This window comes from Canis aureus, chromosome 24 (genome assembly GCF_053574225.1).
Source record: "Canis aureus isolate CA01 chromosome 24, VMU_Caureus_v.1.0, whole genome shotgun sequence".
In the NCBI taxonomy this organism is placed as follows: domain Eukaryota; kingdom Metazoa; phylum Chordata; class Mammalia; order Carnivora; family Canidae; genus Canis; species Canis aureus.
The window spans coordinates 5,526,085-5,538,460 of NC_135634.1; the positions used below are offsets into that span (position 1 = coordinate 5,526,085).

At 42.3% G+C, this 12,376-nt stretch overlaps 1 protein-coding gene and 1 long non-coding RNA gene across 12 annotated transcripts in view; one reads left to right on the forward strand and one right to left on the reverse strand.

Moving 5' to 3' along the window:
* The window catches only part of DCLK1 (doublecortin like kinase 1), a 341,902-nt gene that overhangs the window by 141,750 nt on the left and 187,776 nt on the right, over nt 1-12,376 (forward strand). The gene's annotated exons all lie outside the window — the stretch shown is intronic.
* The window catches only part of LOC144295693 (uncharacterized), a 38,980-nt gene that overhangs the window by 21,309 nt on the left and 5,295 nt on the right, over nt 1-12,376 (reverse strand). Inside the window, exons 2-4 of one of the 3 annotated variants that reach the window (XR_013362774.1) lie at nt 9,264-9,360; nt 8,947-9,019; nt 6,148-7,187 (exon numbers count right to left, since the gene is read on the reverse strand). This is a non-coding gene — a long non-coding RNA (uncharacterized LOC144295693). The other 2 variants (XR_013362775.1, XR_013362776.1) reach the window with 2 other exon arrangements.

The following is a 12,376-nucleotide window of genomic DNA, read 5'->3' on the forward strand; positions in this document are numbered from 1 at the left end:
TGGATCATGGTGCTGCTGGGACCAGGGTGCTGACACACAGGGAGGTTTCTTGTCTCTGTGTGTGTGTGTGTGTGTGTGTGCGTGTGTGCTGGGGGCGGTTGGGTGTTGTCAAGTGAGAGAGCCAAACAAGGAAGGGGCTGGGAAAGCATGATAGGTGGTGGGGGCGTTCACTGAGTAGAGTGGGTGGGGGGAGGGGTGGGGGGGAGGGATGAGGTAAGGTGACACCTGGATCAGGGGAATTCTAGAAAAAAAAGAAAAAAAGTGATACAGATGGAAAAAGCAAAAGCAAATGGAGAATGCAGAGCATTTTCCCCTTCCTTTGAAAAGGTTATGGTGGCAGAATTATCCTACGTGAAGATGGAAAAGAGAAAAATCGAATTTAGCAACCAGAGGAAGGCAGTGCAGGTGGTTTGAGTGTCTGTATTTCTGGAACTCCAGAGTCGATGGTTTGCTGTTGCTAACAGTGCAACAGGGAGAGGTGGGAAGCTGCTCTCTCACTCACTGCAGGATTAGGGGGACACATGAAGCCATTACTTCACCACGCCAACACTGTGAGACAAACAGCTGCCAAGGTAGAGAGCACCCAGAGCCGTCTCACCCTGGTCTGAGTGAATGACATGATGGCTTCATCTAGATCTCACACGGAGTATGACTGTTAATCACAGAACTTGAAAGGATATCCAAAGAATGACATTATATTAGCATTTATTTTGTGAACATTGACTGAAGCCATATCTTCAGCTAAAAGACAGACATCCACCTAGGGAACAGCAGCCAAAAGGGAACCTTCTGGGATTATTTGGCTGGTCTCTTGTTGATCTTTGAGCACCTGTTGACAACCAGTTGTGGACCAGAAGTTTTCACATAATGCTGAGATCTGCATCTCAGATCTAGGTGTAAGTGGTATCCATCCCATTTTACAGTTGAGAATATAGAGGCTCAAAGAGGTTGAGCTTTTTGCCCACAGTCAAGGAAGTCAAATCAAAAACCAAGATTTCCAGATTACAGTTCATTGTTGTTTCCTGTATTTGCTACTTCTTCTTTCCAAATCCCTAACTTTCTGATGGGAAGATTCAGGCTAAGGAATCTCCACTGACTCACCTTCGTTCCACTTATAGGTTAGGTAATGGAAGGCCTAAGAGGTGGTAACCAGGCCAAGCATGGTTTTGGCTTGGCCCCTTGGCAGTGGTATTTTCCAGGGATGAACTCTCAACCAACCTTAGAAAACAAATTCTGGAGAAGGATCTTCCCCTGTATCTCTAGACTTTTTAAGACTTTTGGACCCTACCGAAAGCTTGACAGATAAAACATATGAAAAAGCCACTCACCCTAATGAATGGACTTTGGAAACCAAACACCTCTGAATCATTTGAATCTCCCCCTAAGCACGTGATTAGCATTTAGATTTTTGAAAAATTATATTCCAAGTTTGAAGACTGATGAAAAAGCATTCACTTGTGTTGAGTCATGTATAGTGATCTTTGTTCGGTTTTGTTCATATTCACATTGTGCTTTCATTGTGGGCTCATTCTAAGTTTAAAAATTAATGGAACTTTATGAACTCTGACTTCACCAAGCTGGAATTCACTTAAATTGGTTGTCCTTATGTGGGAGGTCAGATTCCTGGTTCCTTCTTTCCCTTGTGAGAAATACTCATAGGGACCTGGGACCCACCCTAAAACTCTTCCATTCAAACCTGACATCCTTCTATGTGGTGGGTAGAATCTGGAAACCATAAGTGATTTAAATCTTAAATGTGTGATGCATTTCTGTAACTATTAAGTACTAAATCAGGGCTTTTTCCTAGAATTTCAATCCTGGAAGAGGTTGTTTGGTGTTTGTTTTGTTTTTGTTTAAGATTTCTTTATTTATTTTAGAGAGAGAGAAAGAACACGAGCAAGGAGAGGGGTCAGAGAAAGAGAGAATCCTCAAGCAGACTCCTCACTGAGTGTGGAGCCCAATGTAGGCCTCCATCCCAGGACCCTAAGATCATGACCTGAGGCAAAATCAAGATTCAGCCTCTTAACCAACTGAGCCACCCAGGCACTCCAGCCTTGGAAAGTTTTAAAAGGTCCACTTCATATCCACAAGGATGGCTCCTATCAAAGAAAACAATAGAAAATAACACGTGTTGGTGAGAACATGGAGAAATTAGAGCCCTTTTGTACTGTCGGTGGGAATACAATATGGGGCAGCTGTTATAGAAAACAGTATGACAATTGCTCAAAAAATTAAAAATTGTTTTGATACTAAAATTCATTCACTTAATTAAATTTATTCCAATCTTAGCCAGCTGTGACCAGAGAAACTCCCATTTCAAAGATTCATTCTCCACAAACCTTCTATAACTTTCTCTTTTCTCGACAAGATGCATCTCCATTCCTCATGCTTTCTTTAACCCAAAACACATATCCTTTTTTTTCCTTGTACACAGAGATATTTCCCTTATTATTTCTAGTAGCTTTAAGTATATATTAGAATTTTAACCCTAAATCCCTTAATTTTTAGTGAAAATAAAGAATTATGAACTGTCTTTTATATTAGCATTCCATAGCTTGACAAATGTAAAAATACTTTTTAGGAATTGATTTTCTCATAGTAAATTTTTCAGTATGGCACAGAACACATTCGCTAATGGACACAAACATCTTTAGTTCCTATGTAAAAGGAAGCCCGTATTCAGTAATTAATATTTTAGTATTCAATCTAATTTGGAGAAATGGTCTAGATATTTAATGACTATCCATCATTTGATTTAACTTAGCAAAACTTTAAGGCTTCAATTTACCAAAAATATTTGGGGAAACTTTTTAAAGTTTCATTTCTTTTATTCTATTACATCTATTTAGTTTACTTACTCTTAATAATTATGTTTAGATGCCCCACAAAAACTTCATGAGACATCAAAGTCAACCATTATTCTAAGTTGTTTTTCTGACTGTCAGATTTTGTTAAGGGACAACATGAGCTTATTTGACTGATAAGCCCAGGCAGAGTAAACTTTGTGTGTCTGCATTACATTTAATGCTCGTCACTCTGAAGACAGGGCCTGTTTTAACAAAGCCAAACTTAAACTGGCTTTTATTCGCCAAAGATTATCCCAGATCACGTGAACCTGAAAAGTGGTTGAGTTAGTTTCTGTTATATTTTTGAGAATTTTTATGAATACTTAATTTATATAAGTGCTTGATTTTCTTTAAGCCAATTAAATAGAGCTCTTCTACAAATTGATTTTGGCAATACTACCCAGAGATAGAAAATACAACACATTTGTAACACACACACACAGACTGACAGATGTAAGCAGACTTTATAGCTACCATACACTTAAGATTTCCCATTAGTCCAGATTCCAAATGACCTTTCCCCCTGTTTTTCTTCTGTTAAGAATTAGTTCTCTAAAGTTTTTACTTTAATGCTTACAGTCTCAAAGTCACAGAGAAGAATGCAAGTTACAAGCCTTTTTAAGATAAATAGGGGAGTTTTGGAGATTGGTAAAAAGGAATTAGGTGAACTTTGAACTGTCTCTAGAGCTGCATTTTTAGTTTTGCCAACATTTGTAAGATGAGGACAGTTGCTCTTAATTCCTCAAAGAGTTGGTTTGCAACATAAAGACATCATAGGTGGATCCATCCATAAATCCTTTTATTTAGAAGATTTTTCTTTCCTTCTGGGTCCATTTAGCTTAGAAGCCCTAAAAAACATTCCCATCAGGCCTTGAATATCAGTTTCCAGTTGGGCCAAATTTCTGTTCACAAAGTCATTAAATCCTTTCAAATATCTTTTAAGGTTTCAGCCAGAACTCACAGTAAATATTCCTGGCAGTCTTTAAAAAACTCCATGGCCCTAAGAGGCATCCACTAAGAGATTGTAAAGGTCATCACCTTCCCAAAATCCAGATTCACTCCCAAAGATAGTCAAGGGAAAGAACTGACTGTATGTTCCAGGCAAACGGAAAGCTAAGCCAAGCTCTTAGAACACAAAACAGGAAAGAAAGAAGGCAGTAACTATCCCTGAGAGATAAAGGTTCAGTAACCAGTGGGTCTGGTTATGGAAAGGAAGGAGCAGCATGAAATTTTATTTTTCTTTCCTAACTGGGCACTATGGGTAGAGGTTTGGGAGAGCTAACTCTGGTAAGAATTCTCACCCATCACTGTCTTCTGTTAGTCTTTTCAGGACCCCCTCTACAGACTCTAATTTTAATTTCAGCTTCCCTTAACAGCTTAAAGGAATAGCATAGCAGTTTACCAGAAAATCCCTCAGAATTTCAACTCTAGGAGGGGCCCTCCTTTGAAAGTAGATACATAGGTGTTTGTGAGGCATTAAGTTGGTAATTTTTGTTTATGGTCATGTAGAGGCAATTCAGAGAGAGGATTAGTAGGATGAGTACTTGAATAAAGGGGAATAGGAGGGAGCAGTAAGAGTCATGTCCATCTTATAGTCTCTTAATTTAGGTACCTCTTATCTTTAATTTTTCATTATCTTTTTGCAATGTAACTTTCATGAAGCTCTTTTTGGAATTCTGAAGATTTTTGGAAGCCTCTGCATACGTATTAAAATAGGTATCCCATTCTGTTTATTTAATTTGGGAATGCTTACTTTTAACTGCACTTCTTAAATGATCTTATCTAACTGGAACCTTCCTTCTACTGGCCATTGTCATTCCAGTGAGGGCTAGCAGCAGGGTGAGACCCAAGCTGCCAACAGAGTTCAACTCACATTTCTGTCCAGTCCACATATTTGTCTGGCCATATGTTGGAACTCCTAATCTGACTGTTACCAATACAAATTCTCAGGACAAAGAAGAAGCTGAGTAAGATTTTGCTGTTTTTGTAAATATTTATAGCTTCTAGGACCATAGTTCTTAGATATAAAATAAGCGTGTATACCAGAAATGCGGTACCAGAAAGTGATACAATTAACTCTTTAGATTTTAAGGATATTTCTTTTAGCCAAGCCTTTGGTCCTGTTGGAATCAAGCTAATACTTAAGAGTGGTATGTTCCTGGGTTGGGAATTATGCAGTGTTTTACAGAGTACCTCATCACACAGAAATTTTCTTGAGGTTGGTGGTTGACCTATTGACAGTCTAACCCATTCTGTGACCAACTTATCCTAACACAGGAGTCTTTGGGTTAGGTAATGAATGTTGTAACAACTTTTTTTTAAAGATGTGTTTATTTATTTTAGAGAAAGAGCACATGAGTATGCAAGTGGGGGAACGAGCAGAAGGAGAAAGAGAATCTCAAGCAGACTCCCCGTAGAGCATGGAGCCCAATGCTGGGCTTGATCTCATGACTCTAAGATCATGACCTGAGTTGAAACCAAGAGTCAGACGCTCAACGAACTGAGCCACCCAGGTGCCCCTGCCCCAACAGCTTTTAAATGCTCAACCTGTGCCCATCAATTTTTTAGGTTTTTTACTTCTGAGGTTCTCATTACCTAACCCAAAGACTCCTGTGTTAGGATGAGTTGGTCGCAGAATGGGTTAGATTGACACTAGGTCAACCTCAAACACATGTGCCTTAACACATCAGCAGTAACCAGTTACTGTGGCCTGGCCAAGAAAAGGCCCTGTGCTTACTCCAAAAATTCCTAACATGGAACCTGGGACTACAGAATGGATTGAACCAGCAGACCTCAACAACTGGGGACTACAGACTGACTCTAAACAAATGAGGAGCTGCAGCTGCCACTAGCAGTTCCCAATGTGGAATCTGGGGAAGGATTCCAAAGAAATGGGGAACTGCAGCCAGTAGTTCCTAATATGGAATCTCAGGGATGGAATTCCCAATCAAATGAAGAACTGTGGCCCATAGCACTAGCAGCTCACAATGGGAAGCCAGTCATTCTAAACAAATAGGGGCTGACTGGAAAGCCAGTTAGATTGGGAGCTTGAGGGATCCTGGGTGGCGCAGCGGTTTAGCACCTGCCTTTGGCTCAGGGCTCGATCCTGGAGACCCGGGATCAAATCCCACGTCGGGGTCCCGGTGCATGGAGCCTGCTTCTCCCTCTGCCTATGTCTCTGCCTCTCTCTCTCTGTGTGTGTGTGTGACTATCGTAAATAAATAAAAATTAAAAAAAAATAGATTGGGAGCTTGACACAAAGAAATCAGAGTTTACAACCAAGAGGAACTTACCCATGGCCCTCAGAAATAGCAAGAGAGGCAGAACTCAAAAAGGCATTTGCAGATACTATGCTATGCCTGTGTTTCTTGTTGCCCCAAGGGCCATCCCAATTTTGCTCCAAATCCCACTGCTGCCACCAAACCTATTAAAAAACAGGAATTCACCTGAGTAAATTTGAGGATTTAGTTAACTTTATTCAGTGATTCATGAATCAGGCAGCATCCTATCCAGCAAGTAGAAAAGAGCCCCAAGGAGCTATACAAAATAGAAGACTTTTCTGGGCAGAAGAGAGAAGGAAGAAGCAAAGAGTGGATTATGTCATCTTCCTTCAGGGGATGGGAAGGATCTATGTGGCAGATTACCTCATTGGTGCTTGCTGAAAAATTCCAGACTGACTAATTTAGACTACATTCCTATGGAAAGTTGAAACTATAGTTAGGTTAGGTATTAAGCCCTAGTTTTGTGACCTGAGCTGTAGTACAAATGACTCCATTTTGAGTTTTTTTGTTTCTTTTTAACAGCTACAATATAGATGAACCTTGTAAACATTATGCTAAGTGAAATAAGCCAGTCACAAAAAGACAAATATTTTTCCCCCACTTATATGAGGTATCTAGTGTATTCAAGTTCCAGGAGACAGAAAGTAGAACAGAGGTCACCAGGGTCAGGGGAGAATGGGGAGTCATTGTTTAATGGAAACAGGGTTTCAGTTTTGCAAGATGAGAAGTTCTGGAGATGAATCACGGTGATGGTTGCACAACAGTATGGATGTATTTAGCACTACCAACTGTACCCTTGAGAAAGGTTATGATGATAAATTTACATTATGTGTCTTTCACCAGAATTAAAAAATATATATATGTGAAGAGGTTTCTCCTATGAGTCCTAAGTATATGCGATTTCATTATATTCCCAATGGCAAACTTTCGGTTATGATAGGGTTTACCAGCATGACAAAAGAACCAGTGTGCTCCGAGCCAGCTGACTCGCTGCCAGAGTTGCTCAGAGAATCGTCCACATCTCATAGAAGAGGAAACAACTGCCCACATGTGGGTGCCTCTGTGGAGACAAAGGTCATTTTCAGCCATACTGCAGGGTAACATGTTGCAGAAACTTGCAGCTCTCCAGCTGTTAAGATTTGAATGAGGTAAATGACCATGATTGGCCTTTCACTGCCAGCATTTGTTCCCAGTGAATCATCATTTGACCGAGGAGCCAGCTCAGCAGCTTTTTGGGGAAAAAAATCAGCCCATTCCCTTTCAACCCCAACTGCTCTGAGTCAGTACTTTGGCACTGGGAGTGGAAAGCAGTAGAAATGGGTGGGCCTGTAGGGATCTAACAGGAAAGGATAACTCTGGGAACAATATCACTTATGCACGGGCTATTACGCATCTGTCAGGCAAGGGCAGTGGCTGGCTGTTCACCAGCTCTCCGCCCCTCACCCGCTGGCAGATTCTCTGGGTGTCTTATTTCTGAACCCCCTGTGAGGATCACCTGGCATCCTTTGACTTCCAGGAAGCTTCAGGGATTAGCCTTAGGTCTCCTAGATCATGGGATGAATTATCTGGCTTTTAACAGTCATTGGACAGCCTCTTGGCACTTAGTTTACAGCCCTTGGACTGCTGCTTTTTCATGGGTGAGCCTGTCTCTCAGCTGGATTGTAGTCCTCCAGGCCAGAGACATGGCTTTCCCCTCTTTGTGGCCTCTTTGCTTAGCAAAGATTGGGCATTGGGGACACTTCCATAAATTACTAAACGCTAGAGGGCTCGGAGTCCTCATTTAGAAACAGGTATAACTGCCATGTAAAGAAGGCAGTGTTATAAGGCTTAGACAAGACAGTGTGCATAAAGCTTTTAGTACTGTGCCTTGCCATCAATAAATGATGGTTAGGACTCTTACAGTATTATATGTCATAGGTGTGTATGGTGTTTGGGGGTTAACCTGACTTTACAACTCTTTTAGAAGACAATTTTATTCCTCTTCTAATTCATACCATTTTCGCTTTGTAATCACTTTGCATGAAATGGGGGCATTTAAAGGATTTAAAAAAAAAAAAAAAAAAAGCCAGCACAGAAGTCTGATGTAATAGCGCAGGTTGAGATTTGACTTTCCTGGGGTTCTAGTGACACCATGTGGACAAATATGTTATATATGTCGATCGTTCTTTCAGCGGTTTTCAAATTACATTGCATTGTTAAATGGCAAATTAGTTTGCTATGTATCATTTCTAATTTCTTCCTTCTTAATAATAACCTTGTTTTAAAGAGTAGGGTTAAAAATGGGAAATTGATTACGGAAGGATTGTATGTAGACTTAACTAAAGAGAGGAAGGGCATGATGAATCGTACAAAGCAGAAAATCAATTCTTAGATAGGCAAGTGCTTTCTTCATATCATGTCAACACAGTATCTGAAACAGATATTGATTTATTACAAATCATTAGTAACAAGTCATTAAGGTTTCATCCAGGGCCCATGGCATTCTACTTCATATTATCTACCCCAGTCCACCAATGGAGCTGGCGCTCAAGCACTCACAGAACTGTTGGCAGTGCAGTTGGCCCACCGGGTAGGGTAGGTTAGCCCTATTCCCAAAGTTGTATCTAAATTCCTTCTTCCCGCCTTCACTTTCCTTATGGGGAAGAAAAATGAACACCTCTCCGTCTCTTCTACACTCCTAGGATGCCATGTGGGTTTGGAGTTAGTCGCTGAGCATAGAACTGTACTCATGTGCTTATTATTGCTTTAGTTACTGAGGAGCAGACCCGTTTGGGTGAACTGGATTTTTCTAAACCCACTCCTTCTCAACCTCTTTTTACCTTGTCTGTACCCACGCCTGGCTCTGTGTTCCAACCTCATGGGTATTTTCTCTCCCTTGTTACTCAAGGTGCCCTGGAGAAGTGACAAGAGATAGGTCATCAGAACACTCGTGGTGATCTGTATTAAATGCATGCATTTCTAAACTTTCATCAGCAATTTTAATATTCAGTAATCAGAGCAATATGCTCAAGTTGTGAGTGTTTTGTGACACTCCTCCAATGAAGTGGGGTTTATCAGAAAGCAGTCCTCATACACATGAATCCTTTGCTTGCTCTCAGGGAACTTATTTGAAGTGGGCCGTGAGTGGCTAACATACCTTTCGTGCCTGCTAGTCCCCAGTGAAGGAGTGCAGAAGTTGTACAAAGGGAAAACTTGTCCAAGCAGCTCAACACTCTGAGGAAGACCATAATCAACTGGAATTTACAAAGAATATGGCTTTGCATCTGGTCTCTTGGTATACATGAAGTAGTTTATATATTCAGAACAGCTAATAGAATTTGAATTCATATATATTTAGGAAATAGTGTCTTATATTTGTCATTTTGTAAAGAGCTGGAGAAAGTGTGAATTCTGCAAGTGAAACTTTCAGAGTGTTACCGACACAATTCTTTAAAGAGTAATATCCAGATTGTACTAAGGATCCTTCTACAGCTGGGTTAATTGTTTTAGGACATTGCACTGATGATTTGGTCTGCTCACTGGAACCGCCTGAAAGAGTTGTTTTGTACAGTTTCCAACAAAGCCTCATTCCTAACCTAAGAAAAGTTGAGGTCCCGGGACAGCCTTTCTTATTACCATTCACGGAATTTTGCCTCAAGCTCATGGCTAAAGGTTCATCCATAACAGTGTGCAGAAGTGTCTCTGAGGTTGTGAGGGAGAGGAGATAAACGTTATGCCAGACTTGGAAAAATGCTGACAGAGGAGAGGTGTTCCAGAACTTCCTTTTGGTTTCTGACTGCTGCCACCACCCACCGGCTTAATGTATCTGTGCAGTCCTTCCTTACCCACTGGGCCCCTCCTGTCATCCTTGGATTGACCTGAACTGGGCAGGACAGCTCCTCCCTCCCTCACTGCAGCCTCCAAGCCTACCCCTTCACACTGTTCCAAAGAGAACCTTTTCTGTGTCCTCATCCTTTTGGAGTTTGGGGAAACAATTAGGTTAATTGGATAACAACTCATGCTGTAGGGTGCCACAGGGGCTCCCTGTAAGGCTGTCTCCTGTCTGTGTCATTGACAAGACAGTGTCCCAGTTAGTCTACCAGTACCACTCTGGTTGGGGAAACTTGGGGTGGAGTTATGTGGTCCCCTACAAGCTGCAGGAAGGAGCACTTTGGGTTTGAGGCTAATGTCCATTGTGAAAGTTTCCAAGTCACATCAAGTAAATGGCCACTGACTTTCAGAGTAGATAGGGAGGGCTTCCTGCCCTGGTGAGTTGGCACAAGGAGAGTGAGAAAGATTAGCCCAAATGACATTAGATGCTGGGTTTCCACTTAGCCCTTGTATGAAATCCATAAAGTGGCTTCAGTTGAGTTAGGCCAGAGCAGTGGAAAGCAAGAGAAGAAACATAGGCAGATCTGTGTGATGCTCAAACTCAGGATTTCAAAAAACAAACTCACCCTCTTGCTTATGGGTCACAGACCTCCTTTCGCTTTCTTTCCCATTTCAGAACCATATTTTTAGAAGATTTTATTTATTTATTCATGAGAGACAGGGAGAGAGAGACAAAGACAGAGACACAGGCAGAGACACAGGCAGAGGGAGAAGCAAGCTCCATGCAGGGAGCCCGACGTGGGACTCAATCCCGGGACACCAGGATCACACCCTGGGCCGAAGGCAGGTGCCAAACCGCTGAGCCACCCAGGGATCCCCCAGAACCATTTTATACTAAGCAATAGTGTCAGAGCTGTGGTACAAAATGGGGTCAGGGTAGAAGTGACAGCCAGTTCAGGAGGTGTCCCTGGCTTTACCTTTGAGTTTGTTGACGAGATAGGCTCCCTGACACTCCTTCACATACAGTGTGAAGCGAGACTTGTCTAGAAATGGTGAGTAGATATCTTGATGTGACATCCCTGAAACTCTGCACCCTGTGTCTATGGCATGCCAGGCTGGCACCGTGATAAGCTGGATGACATAGGACAGTGGGGTCTCCAGCCCCATGTAGGTCAGAACCCTTGTCTCCCCAGTCATCTCTGGCTCTCCACCATGGCTCGTATGTGTTTTTTCCTGTGTATGCCTCACTCACCCTGATCTCTGATACCTTTGTCCGCTGCCCAGTCCACACCATAAGCCCCATCTGCCCTCTTTGCTCCTGTTCATGGCTGGGAAATAGTTAATGGTGGAGACTGATGCTTTTCAAAGATGTGGTTTTCAACCAGAGTTGACTTGAAATATGCCCTTAACCAGTCTTTGGTCATGGAACACTTCATAAGGATTGAGACCCCTGGAGTCAGACTGATGTGATCATACACAGGTTCTGTGTCCTTGCAGACATTCCACAACGTCTCCCTCACCTCCTTGCTGCGGACCAAGGATGGCAATGACACCTGCCTCCTAGGGCTGTTGATTTAAATTAGTTAATTACGCTAAAGTTCTTATCTCCATGCCTGGTGTATTCGTGAGCTTGGGCAACGGAACAAAGTACCAGAGACTGGGAATTTATTTATTTTTATTTATTTATCTGAGAGAGAGTGTGTGAGCAAGAGAGAGCATGAACAGGGGAAGGGGCAGAGGGAGAGGGAGAAACAAGCTCCCCTCTGAGCAGGGAGTCTGATGTGGGGCTTGATCCCAAGACCCCAGGATCATGACCTGAGCCGAAGGCAAACACTTAACTAACAGCCACCCAGGCACCCCGAGACTAAGAATTTATATTCTCATAGTTGTGGAGGCTAGAAGTCCCAGATCAAGGCGTTGGCAGGGTTGGTCTCTTCTGAGACCCCTCTTCTTGGCTAGAAGATGGTTGTCTTGTCTCTCTGTCTATACAAGATCTTCCCTCTGTCTGTCTGTCCAAATTTACTCTTCTCATAAGAACACAAGTCAGATTGGATTAGAGTCCACCCTAATGACCTTATTTTAAGCACCTTCTCTTTGTCAAGCTTTGGGTGAAGTGTGGGGGACACAAAGATGCCTATTCACAGTCCAAGACATAGAAGGAGAGAGGTCTGTGCTCTGACAGAGAAGAGCCTGGTGAGCCCTGTAGGAGACATGGGCACATCTAGTCCAATCAGGGAGTGGCAGAGGTGTTGGGGAGAACTTTCCAGAAGAGATTCTTGTGTCTAGAAGGATTAGGTGGGTCCTGAGCATGAGGGGAGTTCTTTTCTGCAAGCAAGTGGACTTGGGTTCCTCTGCGTGGGCAGAGTTTTCTTTCTTCCCATTTAATCCTCAGCTCACTGGACTGTGCATGTGCCATTCCATTGAAGGGATATTCGTGGG